This window comes from Leptinotarsa decemlineata, unplaced genomic scaffold (assembly GCF_025532065.1).
Source record: "Leptinotarsa decemlineata unplaced genomic scaffold, Ldec_3_MD MMD2_tig00000133_RagTag_RagTag, whole genome shotgun sequence".
Taxonomy (NCBI): Eukaryota; Metazoa; Arthropoda; class Insecta; order Coleoptera; family Chrysomelidae; genus Leptinotarsa; species Leptinotarsa decemlineata.
In genome coordinates this window covers 1,394,314-1,413,704 of record NW_027412542.1, presented here as the reverse complement: position 1 = coordinate 1,413,704, position 19,391 = coordinate 1,394,314, and the positions used below count along the sequence as shown (strand labels likewise).

The window sequence follows — 19,391 nt, the reverse complement described above, 5'->3', positions numbered from 1 at the left end:
TTCAAAATGTATCTGGTCCAACTATAGTTTCGCAGATGATAGTGAAAATTTGTAAACTTCTTCAACTTTCCAAAATACGAAACAAACCATTGGAGATGATATCCTTGAATTTTTGAATGATTTCAGTTTGATAAATTGACTGTTCATCATAAAAAACTTGGTATTTATCATTTACATCTCATATCAGCGGATTACCAAACCTGGGACCCTCAAATAGGTTCAAACGAACAAATTCATTCGGCAACATCAGCATATGAAATGGGATTTACATTTGAAAATTCTGTTCTTCTTTACTCCATCAATCTCACCTGGTTTTTTATTTTCAAACTTATTATAACTCATAAACTAATTAAGATACCATGAAAAAACTCACGACTTATTCATTTTCTACTGATTAAAGAACAAATTTAGCACAAAATTCAAACCCTTACCCAATTATTTATTCCTTTTATAACATTATAGCACTATAATAAATATGACTACATTACTCATATAACTTTTTATCCGACGTATATTCATGAATAATTTCGTCTGACCAATTTTACTTTATTCTATCACTATTATTTTATGAATTATGAATATAAATAAGTTAAGCAATATTTTCCTGTAAGTTCATTTGCCTAAACATCTCACAAACTAAAATTTAACTAGAAAATCTGTTTATTTTATTTAAGTTTTTTTATTAATAAATGTTTGCATTTATTGAACGTTTTTTTATTTCATTTAGTCATTTAGTTACAGTCTTTTCTGAGAACATTTCTTAGATGCTGGCTCATAATCTTCAGTATTATCTAGTTCTTCATTTATTTCAACGTTTTCTGTTGGTACAGTTTTCAATGCAATTGCAGTGGACTAATTTCAACAAATTTTCAGGAGCTAATTTTTCCGTCGCTTTGATCAACAGAAACATAGTTTCCATCTTTATACAGCCCCAATCTTCGGGATTTCCTCCTCTTTCTGAATCTTTTTTCGGATTTGAAAAATGTCAAATAATTTTTGAAATATTTGCAAAAACCAAACCCCATTTTTTTAGTTAATTGTTTATAACTTTAGCAATTTTTGCAATATTCATCGTGCCTGAAGGGCACTTGTATAAAAAAAATCTGTTTAAAATCTGTTTTTCCGTTAATCAGCTGTCGCCCACATACGAAAGACAGCTCTCAGAAGTTGAGAAACTTGTGCGACCTAAGGACTAACGAGGTCTTACCTTTAAACGTGTGATTCCTATCACGGTATTTGCAGAGTATTTGCAGAAGTGAACGAAACAAATGATACAGTACAATTTCTTCTTTCGTTGATTATTATTTCACTCTCTAAAATACCTTTGAAACCAATTGCAGCGAAAATTCCAGGCACGTTCATGATTTTAATTAATTTCTAATAACTCATAACATGAATAAAGCGAAGGTAACGTGAAAATAATGATGTGTTTTTCTCACACGTCGAAAAGGTTTATAAATAAACAATGATTTGTTTTGTAATATTAATTTAATAATGAACGGAATCTACGATATCAAGGTGAGTAGGCAGACGATCAAATGTCGGTAAAACAAGGTGAATACCGACATACAAACAATAATATTAGAATATACATGTAAAAAAGATTTATTTCTACCGAGAATATATATACGTATTGCAGTGTTCAAGGCCATTCATCATCGTTTGAAATTTCGCAAAAATTTGAGTTCGTCTTCAAACGTCAGATATGCAAAAATATATTTTGAGGACATATTCATAAGAAATGCAATTTTTCTGGTGCCATTAGGCACCAGTAGTTTATACCAGGTTTGTTCAAAAAATAAGGTTATGTTCAAATTTCGAGGGCTACATATATCCGATCAGCAATTTTTTCATTTTTGATGTTGGCACACTCATCTCGAACAGATGTTTACAGTTTCAGCTGTTCAGCATGTTCAGTTTGTCGGTGAGTGACAAAAAAGTTAGAAATGGTCGACGATAATTGGCTATCGAAAGTAATGAATCAAATAATTTGAATCATGTTTTGTGTAAAAAATTGAATTTAGTGCTCAGAAATTCAGGTAGAAAAGACGTGAATGACGGTGCTCGGCCTGGACGCCCCAGCACATCAACAACTGATGAATATGTTGAGAAGGTGAAGAAAATTGTTATGGAGAGTCGTCGAATCACTATTAGATAAGTTGCTGAGGATGTCGGCATAGCAAAGTTCATTTCAAAATTGCTGATTTTTAACTAAGAAAACCGTCGCATGGGTATCGCTGAGTCGATCAAATGTCAAGGTTTTGCTCACTGTTTTCTTCGATTACCATGGAGCAGTGCATCAGGATTTCTTGCTCGTACGGTCAATAAGGAGTGTCATTTTGAAGTTATGCGCCACTTGCGAGAAGCTATACGAAGAAAACGTCCGGTATTGTGGAAAAACAACAGCGTAATCATGCCTCAGCCTCCGCATAAACCTGTTTCGAAGATTTAAGAGACCCATGAAAGGAAGGCGTTTCGCGACGATTGAGATAATACAAAACCGCTGAGAGAGCTCAAGGACATACCAAAAAGTGCATATCAGAACTGTTTCCAGGATTGGAAAAATGCTAGCGCAAGTGTATTATAACTGAAGGGGTTATTTTGAAGGGGAAAGATAGAAATTGATGAATAAATAAATATTTTTTGAGAAAAATTGAAAATTCACCTAATTTTTTTAAAAGACATCGTATAATACTTGAATTTAAGGGGTTATATTTTTAGGAGTGATTAATTTTTGGGAAAGAAAGTTTCTGGCTGTCTATCACTCCATCTTGATACAAAAAAAGGATGAGGGAATCTTCCAAAGAAAGGAAGGAAGTAATCAATTTGAAAATAAGTAACTCTATGGATGTGTAGATCATGCAAAGAAATAACTTTCAGACACAAACTGAAAGAAAGTTCTCCTGAAACAGCTACTTTCATATAAACATTGAATTACACGAAAGAAAAAAATCATATAATACCTTTTTATTCTGAAAGATAATACTTCCAGATGATGTTACATGGTACAAGCTATAGAAATTTGAGATAAGAAAATGAACTCTCTCTTTTAGCCACTTCTATTTCGGCTCCAGGTTTTTAGTAGAAACTATACGGTCGGTCGGTAGCCGATCGGTTCGACGTGGGTCCTTTGATCACTCACTTGAGTCGACCGCCGTGTTGGTCGGTGGTTCAAGCCCCAGGCTGAACGATCGATTTTCGCTTGCTAGCGTCCAACCCGTGTTAGGAATCACACGTTGAAAGGTAAAACCTCGTTAGTCCTTAGCTCGCACAAGTTTCGACTTCTGAGGGTTGTCGTTCGTAGGGGTGCGACAGCTGGTTAATGGAAAAACAGATTTTAAACAGACATACTGTTGACGCAACATAATAATTGATTTTTTTCCATCACCTTCTTCGGATCAATATGAAAAAAAATTACACAATATTCATATGAAATAAATCATCATTCCAATTAGAAACAATGGTTTTCATATCACTAAATTATCAAACAGCCTAAGGTAGATATAAACACGAAATAATAAATCAGGTTCTAGAACGTTAATCCTCTTTTCAAAAGCTTTGGCTTTATTAAACGATAACGGTCGATTAACATGGTGTTTACGTTAGATTCAATAACATTGGTTATTGAAAATCCATCTTCGAAATGTCCTATGAATGTGGTCATATTCTTGAAGACTGTAAAGTATGCTAAATTTTAATTTATCTTCTTTTCTTTAGACCTCCTATGTACAAATGGGAAATTGACCCCAAAAAACTTTTTTATGAGAACAGTATCAACAAAAAACATTTTCATAATGAAATTCACTTGTGTATAATAACTTTTTTTTGAATTTGAATTTCAAATACCCTTTATCGGTTTCTTTGCCACTACTTATCGTTGTTTTAGAACACTCGAGGGGCATTTCTTCTATTCCTTTGGTAGTACTCGATTATTTGAAATTGTCCGTTATTCTCATTCCGCGGTATGCATATTGATCAGATGTACTTTCCTAATTCCAAAAGTGAAAGGAGAGTAAATTTCGAATTGCATGCTTTGCATAGGTAGTTGATATGTTAAATACCGGTTAGTTTTGTTTCTCATCTAGTTTTTCAAGTTGGAAAAAAGATTTACATTTCTAGTTCACCATTAAACGATAAAGTTATATGACTGTTGAATAAAATATCTGATTATGAAAGAAGTTGTCCCAGTGAACTAAGGCCTCTTTCACACTTCAATCGAAATGAAATCACAGTGACCTGATGCCAAGATATATTCTTTGACGGCTCGTTAACCTAATAATAACACATACAAACACACCATTCTTGTTACTATTTTATTTTTATTTGGGAAGTTAGTATTCTATACAATCATGATTTTTCCCTCTTAAATACTAGAAAATTTATTCACCCTCATTATATATGTATATATATAATTTCACAATGAAATTGTGAAATAAAGTAACACCGTCAATAAAAGTATTTTGATTTGACTTATTGTTTTTATGTGTGATTAGTATGGAAAAGAAGTGAAAAATCGACAGTGAATGCAGAACGTTCCAAGAAAAATGGAACTTTCAGTATTTTCTGATTTGAGTCCAGTAATAAGGTTCAAAGACGACACTATGAATCGAAACATCTTCAAAGTTACTATAGGTATACAGGAAGTTTGCGGAAGGAAAAATTTGCAGCTTTGAAACGCGGACTTGAATCGCAGCAATCTTTGTTTACCAAAGCGAATACTGAACAAGAGTCTGCAACTCGCGCCAGCTTCCGTGTGGTTCTTGAAATCGGTAAAAGTGGCAAACCATTCACCGATGGAGAAATGATAAAAGAATGCTTGATTGCAGTAGCCGAAGAAATATGCCCCGAAAAGGTAAATTTATTTAAAAGTGTCAGTTTGTCAGCAAACAGCGTGGCTCGGAGGGTGCAAGACATCGCAGAAAATATATCATCTAAACTGTCTGACAAAAATGGACATCATGAGTGGTTTTCTCTAGCATTGGATGAGTCAACGGATACTCCTCAGGAGTTGATTTTTATTCGCGGAGTAGATTAAAGCTATGAAGTGTATGAAGAACTTCTTGATATTGATAGTATTCACGGCGCGACAACTGGGGCAGATATTTTTAAGAGAGTTGAAAATGCCATTAATAAAAAGAACCTTCGAAGGAGAAATTTGAAATCTATAACAATTGATGGAGGCAAATATATGTATTGTAAAAATAAAGGAGTGGTTGCACTTGTGTCAAAGGCTGTAGAAAATGATGGTGGTTCAAAACCATTAGTCTTACATTGTATCATTCATCAACAGTCCTTGTGCCGAAAATGTTTGGATATGTCTGAAGTTCAAAAAACCAGTCATATCAGTTGTTAACTTCATCAGATCCACTGGACTGAATCACCGACAATTCCGCGAGTTTATTCAACAGATTAGAGAAAATGATTTACCATATCATACTGCCGTACGCTGTCTTAGATGCGGAAAAGTCCTTGAGCGCTTTTTTGAAATTCGAGCAGAGATCGAAATTTTTTCAAATGAGAAGCAGCGCCCTTTTGCCGATTTAGAAAATAGTGAATGGATGTGGAAGTTAGCCTTCTATGTCGATTTGACAAATCATATGAACTAACTGAATTTGAGATTGCAAGGAGAAAATCAGCTTCTCCCTGATTTATACACCAATATCAAATCCTTCAGGCAGAAAATAATACTATTTTAATCGCAATTACGTAAAAAATGTTTCACACATTTTGAAACATGTGAAATATTCAGCCACACTACAGAGACTGAATTTCCCGTCAATTTTGCAATCGAAACTTTGAGTGCTTTGAAGATAAATTTTGATACTAGTTTTTCAGATTTTGATGTCATCGCGAATGAAATTAAGCTTTTTCAAAATCCTTTTGATTCTGACATTGAAACCCTGGCTCCGGAAGTCCAAATGGAAATTATTGATTTACGGTGCAGTGATATGCTTAAGAACAAATATCAAAATTCATCTTTGTTGGAATTTTATAAGAGTCTTCCACTGGAACAATTTGATAATTTGCATAAATTTGCTCGTGGGTTGTTTTCTGTTTTTGGTACTACTTACTCGAGTGAGAAAACGTTTTCCAAGATGAAGTACACAAAGAATGTTTACAGATCTCAATTAACCGATGAGCATCTCAAATCTCTTTTGATAATTGGTACAAGTAAAATTGATCCACAACTACAAAGTATTGTTGGTGGAAAATCACAATTACATAAATCTCATTAGTGTTTTTGTTTTACTGTGATTCATTTCAATTATTTGTTAGTTATTAATATGCTTAAACTTAGATACTTAAGTTAAATTTTCTTTGTCATCATTTCTGTCGTTAAGTTTTACCTTGCAAGTAAATAAAACCGAGTAATTCTCATTCTGTGTTTTCTTCTTCAACTTATGACAGCAATAGTCTAGATCAATAACGATTTAGAAGAAGTAGATTGCCTCAGTTTATTGTACTCGAAAGTTCATATAGGTCTTATTACAAAAAAGTATGACGACTATAGCAATAAACTTCCAAGTCGTGACCTGAATATTAACAATAACAATTCAGTGCACAGATATGAGTGCAAAGCATCAGGGTGATAATTTGTAGGACTTTATTTTTAGAAAAGCTTTAAGATTAAGTTTTATGAACAACGACAGTTGAAACTCACTTGTCAACTGCTCGAAAGAATTGCAGAAATAAATATTATTACCAGAATAATTAGAAGTCTATAAAATGATTATTATTGTATTACTTGAAAGACTGAAATCCCAGATGGACTCTGATATCAATTAGAATGATTTATATCATAACATCGAGGATGACGATAAAAGCTTTCGAATTTGTAAACAGTAACTGATAAAGGCAAAAACGGCCTTTGTCGACTTCATCGAATCCCGATCCCCCATTTTTTATGCTGACGGAAGTAATCAACTTGTGTTACGTTGACAAAAGTGCGTTGATTTCGTTTGAATTTATTAATACTAGGTGATTTTGTATTATTGTTTATTTTATTTCATATTTGTATTGGATATCTGAATAAACTTATATTATTATTATATTATTCATTGAAATATTACAGTTTGAAGTAGACTCATGAAAATGGACAAAGCTTTTGAAATAACCTAATTTTGGGTAATATATTGAATAGAATTACATAGAATGTAGAGTAAGTTCAGAATAGTCAATGAACTATTTCTCTGCAGGACATTCGACACGTTATATTATAACTTAGGGAAGAGTTAATTGATAACCACAAAGTCTCACCTGATGGTTGTTGTTAACAACAACAGAAATAAGTAACCACAATAATATTATGAATAATGATGACGGACCTATACCAAAGAGCATACTATATACATTGTTAAAATTAAATAATGTTGTTGGGTTTACTGATTACTACATAAGGACACATTGCAAAAAATAATTTGAATAGGTAATATTGTGAAATAGTTTTTATATAGCTGAAAATTGTATATAAACATATATTGTAAAATAATAGATAAGGCAAAATTGTAAAATCAATTTGGGTTGGTATACCTGTATGGGTGGTACGCCTGGATGGTTTACCTGTATGGAATACCTATATAACATAAATAGGTTGGCTCGCATTAGTTTCTAGTTTTAATCTTTCTCTTTGAAGATGATCACTTGGTGATCGAAACACGTGTCGAGGTGTTAAATATAACGATTTGGTGTTGGGAAAAAAACTCCAGGAATATTCAATACTACACCAAAGGTTCCAAACAGTGCATCATAAGTATTATTTATTTTCCACTTCTTAATATGGCTTGCTATTTCAAGCCATATGCATGCGCAGACAGTATGGTTGTGTCACTTGCTCTCACACAGACACTGTGTGAGGAGATTATTAAATCCTGACGATCCTTATTAAGATAATGAGATAAACTTAAGAAATTATTTTATTGTCACCAATTCTTGATAAAAGTACAAAGTTTAAAATATATCTGTCTGTTCAAAATTAGTCGAAATCGTGTTAATGAAACACTTATAACTGCTTTTGAAACTGTTTTTTAGAAGTATCAAGTGTTGTTAATGATGAATGTTCCTCAATTCGGGTTATTACAGCAAATGCAAGTTTGAACAAAATGAAGTTGAGTTTAATTCATGAGTTTTTCAAATTCACTTCGAAAAGTATTCAAATTGATGTTTCAAATGTTGGTTTTTAATTTTTAAAGGGATTTTTTTTCCAATTCACATATTGGCAACACCGCCTATATCAAGTTGAAATAATTTATACGTACCTAGATATTCTACTTAAAAAAAAATTATCTTTATAAATCAACAATTAAGGCAAAATATAAATTATAGTTCAATACCACGCCCACAAGCCACATAAACAACAGTTGTTTTGTTATTTATTTATATAGGGGAAGATAGGTTAGGTGCACAAAATGTCATATGTCACAGAATGGCTCGGAACATAAGTAAACAGAACAGCACGCCTCTGAAATATGTCATCTTTGTTTGTCTCATACAGGTAACAGATTCATTGTCCTTTATTAGCTATAACCGATGTTGCCAAATGGTGAAATAGAAACGAATCCCTTTAAATGTTGAATGCATTATTTAATTCTTCTTTTTTAAGTATTTAAATATTTTTTAAAGAAAACGGTTGAAATGATAAGTTTAAAATGCGTTGTTTCAGAGCTCTTTTATGAAAACTACTTGATTTTCGTCAGGAGGAACATTCCCCATTCCATCACACACATAAAAGGGTATATTTCAATACATCCTCCATCAATTCCTATGTAGCAAACTCGACATTATTCAACCTTAAGAATATTTTAAAAGTAAACGATTATCAAAATGATACACCTTGTATTCTCCAACCACTAATCATAATGAATTAGTGAGAATTTTCCTGACAAATTGAAAAAACATCTAGAAATCCCAGGATGAAAACAAAATACTTTGGAAAAACCAATAAGAGCTGCCAAACCGGTAATCTGAGTAGTATAAATATTATCATTTTGATTAATTTCTCCTGAAAAACAAGTAATTCGTCATCGAGCAATGAATAAGAAAACGGTTTGTTGGGTACAAAATATGAAATTCAATTTTTCAACAAAGCTTCATGATTTTCATCTGAAGTTTGTGAATTAGGAATGATAGCTAGATAACGTACTCACTTTGAAGGTGGTTGACAATATTTCGTGGTGTATTTCATCAGTTCGGACTTCCATTGTCTAATATAATATAAATAGATTTGATAACCCTACAAAAAATCAAAAAGATTAACCGAAAATAACAATTTTATTGAAAAAAAAACTGAAATCACAAAGAAATAACATACAACAACAACCAAACAAATAAAAATTGAAATATTAATAAGAGCTGAAATTGAAAAATTGAAAATATTAATATCAAAAAATGAAAAAATAATAAAATTAACAATCGAAACGTTGTGACATAACTTGGTTTGAAGTCTTTTGATTTTTATTATTTTTTCATTTTTTGTTATTAATATTTTTAATTTTTTCAGGTTTTATTAATATTTCAATTTTTATTTGTTTGGTTGTTGTTGTATGTTATTTCTTTGTAATTTCAGTTTTTTGTTTAATGAAATTGTTATTTTCGGTTGATCTTTTTGATATTTTGCAGGGTTATCAAATCAATTTATATTATATTAGATGGTAGACCATCTGATGAAATAAACGTACTCACTTATTTCACTTCCACAGTTTTGTGAGAATATTTTTTAAATTCTCTCTACGAGTACTTCTTCAATATGTTATAAATAATGTTCAATTTTCAAAGAAACGACAAGAATGTAAATGAAAAATGTTCGTGGAAATTCGTATTATCCACAGAAGAAAAGGCCCAACTACTTTCTAGTGATATTTTTCAGTTTTTCTCCCATTTCTTTGAAATCTCAATTACTTTCAACAGGGCGAGCCAGAAAATTTGTGATGTGATTTCTCAAAATCATGAAACTGTTTAGAAAATCTTATTTTCAACATAAAATTGAGGACAAATACATACCAATACGTAAAAATTGATGGATGTAGCCGTTACTACGTGGTAAGGATCATAATGAAGAAAAGATAATTGACCTGACCATTACACACAATCAGAATAAATTTGAGTTCAATATTTTCAGAAAACCTAGCTATATAGACATTACCATCCCAAGCAATTCTTTTCATCCAGACAGTCATAAATTAGCAGCCTAATATTCAATGTTGCACAGAGTTTTCTCACTGCCTTTGTCTGCTAACAATCTAGCTAGGGAAATTGATATAATTACACAGATAGGTCACAACAATGGTTTTAATGCAGATACTATCCAGAAGTTAGTCAAGAAACAAAGCCGGAAATTCACTTACAACAATAACAACCGGAAATCAAGAAATGGGTTACTCTTGGAAAAAGAACAGAGATAATTTCGGTTTTCTTCAGTAAAAAAAATGTGGAAGTGGCATTCAGGTCATCTGATTTCCTTTTCAATGCCAAAGATAAGGTGGACAAGTTGGAGAAATCTGGAGTTTATAAGCTTAAGTGTCCGGAGTGTAATAGTGTTTATGTGGGACAATGTGGTCGAAATTTACAAAACAGTATGCTGAACATCAAAGGTCCTTCAGACTGAGAAAAAATTATTTGACGTTTTCAAACCATTCCTTGGTATGCAACCACAAGTTTTCGAATCTAAACGATACGGAAATTTTGCACTATGCAAGGAAGGGTTGCAAACTCAATTATTTGGAATCCTTGGAAATTCACAAGCATACACATTGTGGGTGAAACCTATTAAATGATCAAATCGATTCAGTTTACTCACCGGTTTTCAAATTAGCATATCCGCATTGTAACTAGTGAACATAATTCAGGTACTCAATCAAGCCAAGTACCTACAGAGGTGCTATATATAAGGGCTAATGTAATCAACCATTGTTAGTTTAATGTGTAAGTTTGAAAATGTCTTCATAGGACGAAACTGCAGTAACGTTAGTTACAAATAAAATTGGTAAAAAACATAGAAAGTTTCAATTTTCTTTTCTCCAATACGTATAGTTTTGGTATGTATCATTCGTAATTAGTAATATAACGAACCCCAACAACGATTTTGACTTATCGACGTTGTTGAATAGTAAGTGGAGTAAAGTACTTATGATATTTGGGGTAGTCCAACCCGCGAGGGTTTATTGTGGCTAGTACCTATTCAAACCAAATAAATGCAGCTTCCGCGACGAGGCAGGCATAGACTATGTGCTCTGCTACCAGGGCGTGAATTATCTTTTAAAAAATAACCCACTTCATTTCCCAATATACTCGTAGTGAGTGCTCATTTGGTAGTCAGTCTACAACTGACTTCGTTAGGTAGATGAGCAATAATATGTGGCTTGGGGAGTAGTAGGTCTTCTGTGATGCATTTCAAGAAGACTGCAGGGCGCTAACTGTTCTCATCAACTAGGGAAAGCTCTCCTGATCCTCTGTAACCTGTAATGATTCAAGCCAAAATGTGCAGCTGAAGAATTGCAACACTCTTCTAGACGCACATTTTACCAAGAAAGTTGGCGTCATCAATAGATGAAGCAGGCTTATTCTGATTATAACACTCTAGCGTAACAAGCCAGAAAATTTAGCCCTGCTGTGTTGTGTTGTGGTGTGGGTTTCTGAACAGAATCAAGAGTTGGAGAGTTGAGAAGCTCTTGCTTTTGATCCGTTGATACAGGGAGAATAACTGAGGTGGTTTTGTCAACATAAATTTCCTCTGAAGACCATTGGATTCTTCAATCACTCCGTGGTCCGTAAATTGTACAACGAATAGCTAGGAAAATGAGGTTCATCACACAAATACATCCTTTCAGCATGGATACAACACTTTAGGATTTGGCGTCATTTGGGAGGACAGAGTGTAATATTTATTTAGTTGCAAAAAAGACAGAAACTGGATACTAAATCTGAATTCGTTCTTTATACAGAACTATTGAGTCCAACAATGCATTCGAGATTCCTCCTAACACCATTGATAAGACATATGACAGGTAGAAATAGCGCTGTCTATTATTTGTTTTTCAGCTCTGTTTTCAAGCATTGGAAAATATGAATCGTGTTTTAAAAATGAGCTGGTGTTGATTTCGTCCTGCAAATGTACCAATCTTTTCAATTTGAAGCTTGCAGGAAGTTCCTGAGAAATTTTGGACGTTATTCGGAAATTCACCAGTAGAAAACCACAACTAAAACACCCAAATCATTTCTACAGTATTTCATTATCTTCGAATCCTCTGAAGATGTACTACGTACTGCGGTGTACTACAGTGTGTTCTTTGCGGCATTCCAGATCAGTTTCGATATAAGGGCCGTTATTTATAGTAATTTTTTTAAAATCATCCTATCACAGTATCAAAAAGTTCAAATTTGAGACTGTCATAAATCCAACGACACCCTGTATTCATATTACGAATTTGAATAGCCTTGTATAACTCTGTACTAGTTTTCGAAAACGTGTTGCTTATTTTGAAACGTGACACCAAGTAAAATTAGTTTTGCTATTTACGTTTCTACCATTTATGATAAGCTTTCACAATTTTTTTTATTTAGTGTGTCTACTATCGCTCGTACTTTAGTTTTCAAAATGTTCTTATCACAATTGAGATCGAATCTAGCTTGAATTGGAACATGAGATTGAAGTGAAAATACAGAAAAATTTATTTTGAAAGTAATTTTTAATGTGAGAAACAAAACAATATTCTAGAGGAATGTCATGAATGCTGATAGCTTTCAGTTATAAAGGTTCATTGAAATGAAGGTGCTTGTACACCAAAAAGTGCATTATATCACTTTATGGTGGAAGACAGTTAAAAGTTATATTACAAGGTGTATAATTTGCACGACACGTGCAAATTATAATAATAATAATGATTCAACACCTTAGTCTACCGCAGTCGCGTGATGGGTATAGAGGTTCCTGACACAAGGTGCAGGGCCTGCCGCGAGGTGCCCGAGACCCTAATGCACTTGCTATCAGCATGTCCAGCATATGCGGTCTCGGCCTATATCCATCGACATAACGCGGCCTCAAGAGTACTTTATTACCATCTACGGCACTCTTACGGTATTGACGAGACATCGGTGTTGCCTACGCTCCGAGGGATATTGAATCCGTTGTGGGGAACGAGAAGTGCCGAATTTATTGGAACTATTCGTTCCCCACCCTCAGGTTCATACAAGCTAAAGCCTGATGTAGTCCTTCTCGATCACCAGAGCAAAACGATATTTGTCGTGGAGTTTTCAGCTCCTGGCGAGACAAATATCGTCAGAAAAGAAGAGGAAAAACGGATAAAATATCGAGATTTTCTCTTCGAACTTCGCAGACTCTATCCAGATCAATCTGTCAAGATGGTTGTTTTGATTATTGGAGTCCTTGGTGAAATGATGTCCTCTCTACTCTCGAATCTTAAAATCATACCGGCTTGCCGCACTAAGGCAGACATCTTAGCCGCACAGATGCAGAAGGCTGTCATTCTTGGCTCACTGCGCTTGCTCAGGGCACATGATTCTCGGACCCAATGATCACTTACCCCACGATGTGGGGAGTGGTCATTGGTTGATAATGCTGATAATGTATCGGAGCTTCGGGGGATAGGGCCTGACCAGCGCGCACTACGGTGAAAAAGAAATAATAACAATAATAATGATGTTTTCATTTCTTTGAAATGATCATTCAACAATGATGTAGAAAACGTCAAGTAAAATAAATGTAGATGTATAATGCGGAGTTAATAAATAACATAATAAGTATACTCAAAATACTCATTGATAAAATAAAAACATTCCTCTAAAAGGTATTTTTTAACTTCACGTTTGAAAGTAGACATTTATAGGATAGGTACTATTTATATTTGAAGGCAGCACTTTAATTAGATTTTCATTTCTTGTTGAGTAATTATGACACTTTGAATTAGTTTCAAACTCAGACTCCTTTTTTTATGTAAAGCAGACAATCATAAATGTATATAGATGGTAGCATTAAAAATTTTCTTTCTATAAAAATGGGTCTACAGGAATATGTGTGTCGAAGACCATGCAACATACGTATAATTCTTTTTTGAAAGATGAATGATCGACTGAAGTTAATCCCCTCTCCTCACAAAAGCACTTAACATCGTTTTATCAAAATGAGTGTTCCGTTCGGGAAACGTACCGCGCGCTTCGCACATTTTACGGTCACCATAATCGTCCTACCGAGATGTGGTGGAAAAATTTCAGTCCACTGGTTCAGTAAACGATATATCCACACTCTTACGTCGAAAGGTTTGTTCTGGTTCTACGAAATTCAGGTTCTAGAACGTTAAGTTCATGCGCAGTTGACCAGAACGTTCAATGTTCTGGTTTATTGAGGATCATTTCGGACTGATGAATCCTCTGTTCTGGTTTCGACTGCGAAATGATCCTAAACTGTCTTGAACCGTCCCGAATCGTTCTTGCTCTCGAGGCTGAACTGTTGAGAAGTGTTCTCGTTGCTCATGCGCATTTATGTGGAAATTTGTTTGGGCTATTTGCTAAGATGTTTTTTATTTATTTGATTTGAATAATTGATGATTGAGGTTAGATAACATTTGAACTAACTACAAGGATACGCTACATAACAAAATGGACATGATCAATAGTATTTTCTCGTCTTCATCTCTTCATGTATATAGTGACATAGTGGTCTCCTCAAAAGCGTTCTGGTTTAAACGAGTGTCCGAGACTATTTCGGATTGTTTGAGATTTCATGCTTGTACGCATCATGTCTTGCGCTGTTTCCAAACAGTTTCGGATGTTAGAACCAGAACAAACCTGAAACGCAAGATGTCCCGAAATCATCGCCTGCGCAGGAGAATCCGAGGCAGTGGATTTTTGTGTCGCTCACAAGAACTCGGACTTTAGCAGACCACAACTTAGCGAATTTTTCGTCGTAACTTAGGCCTGCCCCAGGAATTGAACGTAAACGACCATAGATAACGATGTGTGTTCGCTGAATGGGATCTGGAGCAGTTGGCAAATGACCCTAATGTTCGAAATATCATCTTCAACGATGAGGCCCATTTCTGGATATACGTGAACAAACAAAATTGTCGAATTTGTGACGATACAAATACAAATGAGATTCAAGAGCATCCAATGCATCCCGAAAAAGTCACTGGTGTGAATTTTGGGTTAGCGGCGTCATCGGTTCATATTTTTTCGAGAACGACGTTGACCAGGCCATTACTGTCAACGGCGAGCACTATTGGTCGATGATTACTAACTTCTTTTGGCCTGAATTGTTTGATCCATACGGCGCTACGTGCCACACATCTCATGCCACATTTTGGATATTCTACACGAGTGAGTTAAGGGCATGGGCATCTCACGTGGAAGTGATGTGACCCGGCCACCGAGATCGTGCGATCTGCAACCATTAGACTTTTTCTTGTGTGGTTTTCTTAAGTCGAAGATCTATGCGAATGAGCCACAAATCACAGCGGTCCTCAAAGCTAACATAACTTTTGCTATCGGTCGAATTCAGCCCCATTTATACGCCAGAGTCATGGAAAATTGGATGTTTCGGATGTGCTTCACCCAAAGAAGCCCTGGCGGATATTTGAACGATGTTATATTCCATACATTAAAAGGTCTTACAAACAAATAAGAAATTTCGATGATGTCTCACACACACTTTCTTTTATTCAAATGTAAAGATAGGAAGCGCTTAATGAAAGACCCTATATAAGGTATGAGTGGTGATAAGAAATTATCAATAATTATTGTTTGTTATTTCATGTAGAACTGTTCGTTGTTTAGTTCGTTGTCTAAATATTATTGAAATATATGGGTAGTAAAGGTCAAGTGCGGTGTATTATATCTTCGACAATTCACACGTAAAACAATATACATACCTACATGATTATATACAGTGTGCGGTACCGAAAAAGACACAGATCGAATATCTTCAAGAGACATTTGTTGATAAAAAATGTAAAAACAGATCATTTTATTATCACAACCTCAACTGTCATACTTTTTCCACCGCCAATTGGTGAGCATCACCCTTAGAATTTGAATAGGCGGAGTACTAATTCTGACAAATCATTAAAAATGTGAGGAATTAATCGATGAGACTGATCACTACGTAACTTTTTATTTTGATGTCCTCTTGCAGGAAAAACGACAATGGTGTGTCACACTTATTACTTTCCCTATTCAAATTCTAAGGATGATGTTCAGCAAGGAGCAGGGAAGAAGCTGTATCCGTTAAGGTTACGATAAAAATATGTCATCCTTAAACTATCATTATTTCTGATTTACAACACCAAAGTCCAATGTTCAGTTTCTTCGGCAATATAACCTATTCTGATACAATTTTTGATTCACTATTTGGAACCTTTTGTGTAGTAATGAATATTACTGGAATGTTTCCCAACACCAAACGTTATTTTCAACACCTCGACACGTGTTTCAATCACCAAGTGATCTTCAAGGGGAAGATCAAACTAAATCTACGTACAATGTTGTCCTTATTTATACCATAGATACCTTTGCTAGGTACCTGCGTCATAATTGTCTTAAAATTTCACAATGTTGCCTTTTCTACTAGTCAGGTAAATCTGATAACTAAAAATGTTGTTGTAAATCATGCCCTAAAGAAAATAACGCCGGCCGCCACTGGTGGCCTTGAACCAATTGTGACTTAGCTAAGAGCGCCCGAATACTATGTTCGCTGCCGCTCTAGATGTAGCGAGGATAATGCTACCGACTTCGATGGAATTCCGGCGAATTTTCTACGCCTTCGATTACGATATAAAAACGCTAACTTCGAGCATACAGACAGTCAAGTGGAAGTTACAGTGCGGTACGCGAAGCGATCTATAGTAAGGTGATAGACATTCGAATAATAGTTGAAGTTTTGGTTGAAGTGTTTGTTGTATTTAAAGTAAAATGAAGTTGGATTATTGTTCAGTGTAGTCAATTATTGGTCAACCCACGGGAAAAACGTAACAATATTATTCCAACAAGCCATATAGTAAATTATTGGGTATTGGTCCACCATCGTTATTAAAATATTATTATGTTGACTTTTCTAAGCACTCATAGTCAACTAAATGCCTGTTATTGTTCACTTTTCTAACTAATCTCAATGAACTGAAGTCTATGGAATGGTTTTGTTGCAAAACATGGACATATGCTTATTTTTCTGGTCTTTCATATTTTTTATTTGCTAAGTGTTTCTCAATATCTTATTTCAATTGGTCCTTTAGTCTGTCTATAATTTTTACATCGCCGACCTTACATTTAATTTAATAAATTCCAGACTTTTACGAATTCTCGACTTTGTTCTTTGAATTTCCTTAAAGACTCTGTAGTGTATGACTCGTTTGGAATACCACCTCTACACTTACTTGCTCGAAAATCTTTCCAAAGTTCTTCGTGTATTGGTGGTATGGAACTGAGTTATATGTATTTATCTTGGTTTTCGTTTCTAAAAGTCGAGATTCCGTTCACTTTTACCCTAAAATTTTTTTCCTTATAATATCATCTATAATACCCCTCGAGAAATCATTACTGACTGCTATTTCCTGTATTGTCACTTCTTCGTTTGTGAACCTCTAATGTGTGAGAGGAAACATCAAAAGACGATGCCCTAGAAAATTCAACCCAGCCCGTTTATGCTATCCACACTGATGTGAACTGTCGGGGGAATATACCTGTAAGTGATTGCAAGAATATCATCTTCATACCTCAGCCATATCTTAAGGAAATACATTGACGTTTCTTTGGTTTCCATCATCAATAAAAATTCACGTATTTTAGTTATCTGACTAGTAGATAAGGCAACATTGTGAAATCAATTTTAAGACAATTAAGACACAGGTATTTAGCAGAGATATCTATGGTATAAATAAGGACGACATTGTATGTAGATTTAATTCAATCTTCCGTTTGAAGATGATCAGTTGGTGATCGAAACACGTGTCGAGGTATCAAAAATAACGGTTTTTGTTGTCAATTCAAGCAACTACAACCCTGTTTTTGAAGGTAGGTCTGAATAAGACAGTCCAGAAAGTTTTAAACATGTGTTGTCCGTTCAAAGTGATTGAAACATTTTCAAAAAATCTTCAGCACACCTGCATGTTCACACCGACTGGTGAAAAGTTGATACACAATTTTATCATTATCATATGGAATCAATCTTCAATAACTATTTACTAATGGAACCTTATATGATTTGTTATCCATCAACCCTCCTTCAGCTTGTAAAGAAACAACACTGTACTTAAACATTACTTCTAATCATCATTCTTTGTAAGGTGTGTGAAAACATTCATTAACCCTTCCAATACATATTTTATTATTATTTGTTATGCATCAAAACATGTTTTTTCAGAATTATCTCGCCGAATATATGAGTTACACCTGTGTTGTTTTTCCTCAGCTGTGCAGCAATATTTTTGAGTCATATTCATCCATCTGAATGATGCACTTCATACATGAGTTAATCAATACTAATGGTTTGAGTGGGTTGTTGGTAGGAGGGCTAAAAAAAGGAGTATTCAAAACTGAATAGATATTGATCGGTGAGTGATAGCGAGGTGATATTCAATCTAGATACTTCTTTGGGTTTGTAATTGGTAATTTTTGAGTCATGTACAGTAAATATTTCATTTGAACCAAACTTCAAAATAGTTTCTTTTCACCCCACTTTACGGAGTAATAACAATAGGATTTATGAATGTCTGAAATATACGTCGAAAACTGAACAAGCTGGTTCCAACAAAAGTCATTTTTTTCAAAAAATATAGAAGAGTTACTTGGTGATGATGGTTTATATCATTTGCTGGTGACGCCAACTTGGTTGTCGATGAAGAATTTGAGTTGAAGAAGCGAGGGTACTGAAAATGTTCCGCATAGGGCATTGCATTGTATTGGGCTTTCTTGAATTGGTTGCCCATATATAGAGTATCGATAAGCGTGGTGTATCAAATTCATGTACTATACATGATGAAAGTCACAGCATTCTGGAAATGACCTCTGACTTCATGCCTCCAACTGTCAATTACGAACTGCCTTATGAAGTACTGTTCCCGAGTAGAGAAGACTGGATCCTCCTGGAGAAGAGCAGATAGTTGTTGGTTCTCAGATGGATCAAAAACACCTTCAAGTTCTGGTGTTTTCAGTGGCAGATCCAGGACAGAGATATCAACCTGCCTAGGAACCTATGCGATTGTATTTCAAGCGGAAATTCACGCTATTGTATTGTGTACCAAGAGATTGGAAGAATCTAACCTCATACACAATAAATATAATATTCTCGGACAGTCAAGCGGCGTTGGAAACTATTGACTCTTATCAAGCAACGTCTAAATTGGTTGCAAATTGCCAAAAATGACTCTCCTCGATAGAAAGACTCAACA

The 19,391-nt window shown here is 34.5% G+C and overlaps 1 protein-coding gene across 1 annotated transcript in view; it reads right to left on the bottom strand.

Annotated features, from left to right (window-relative positions):
• The window catches only part of LOC111503493 (solute carrier family 2 member nebulosa), a 49,193-nt gene that overhangs the window by 23,207 nt on the left and 6,595 nt on the right, over window positions 1-19,391 (bottom strand). The window lies entirely within an intron of this gene.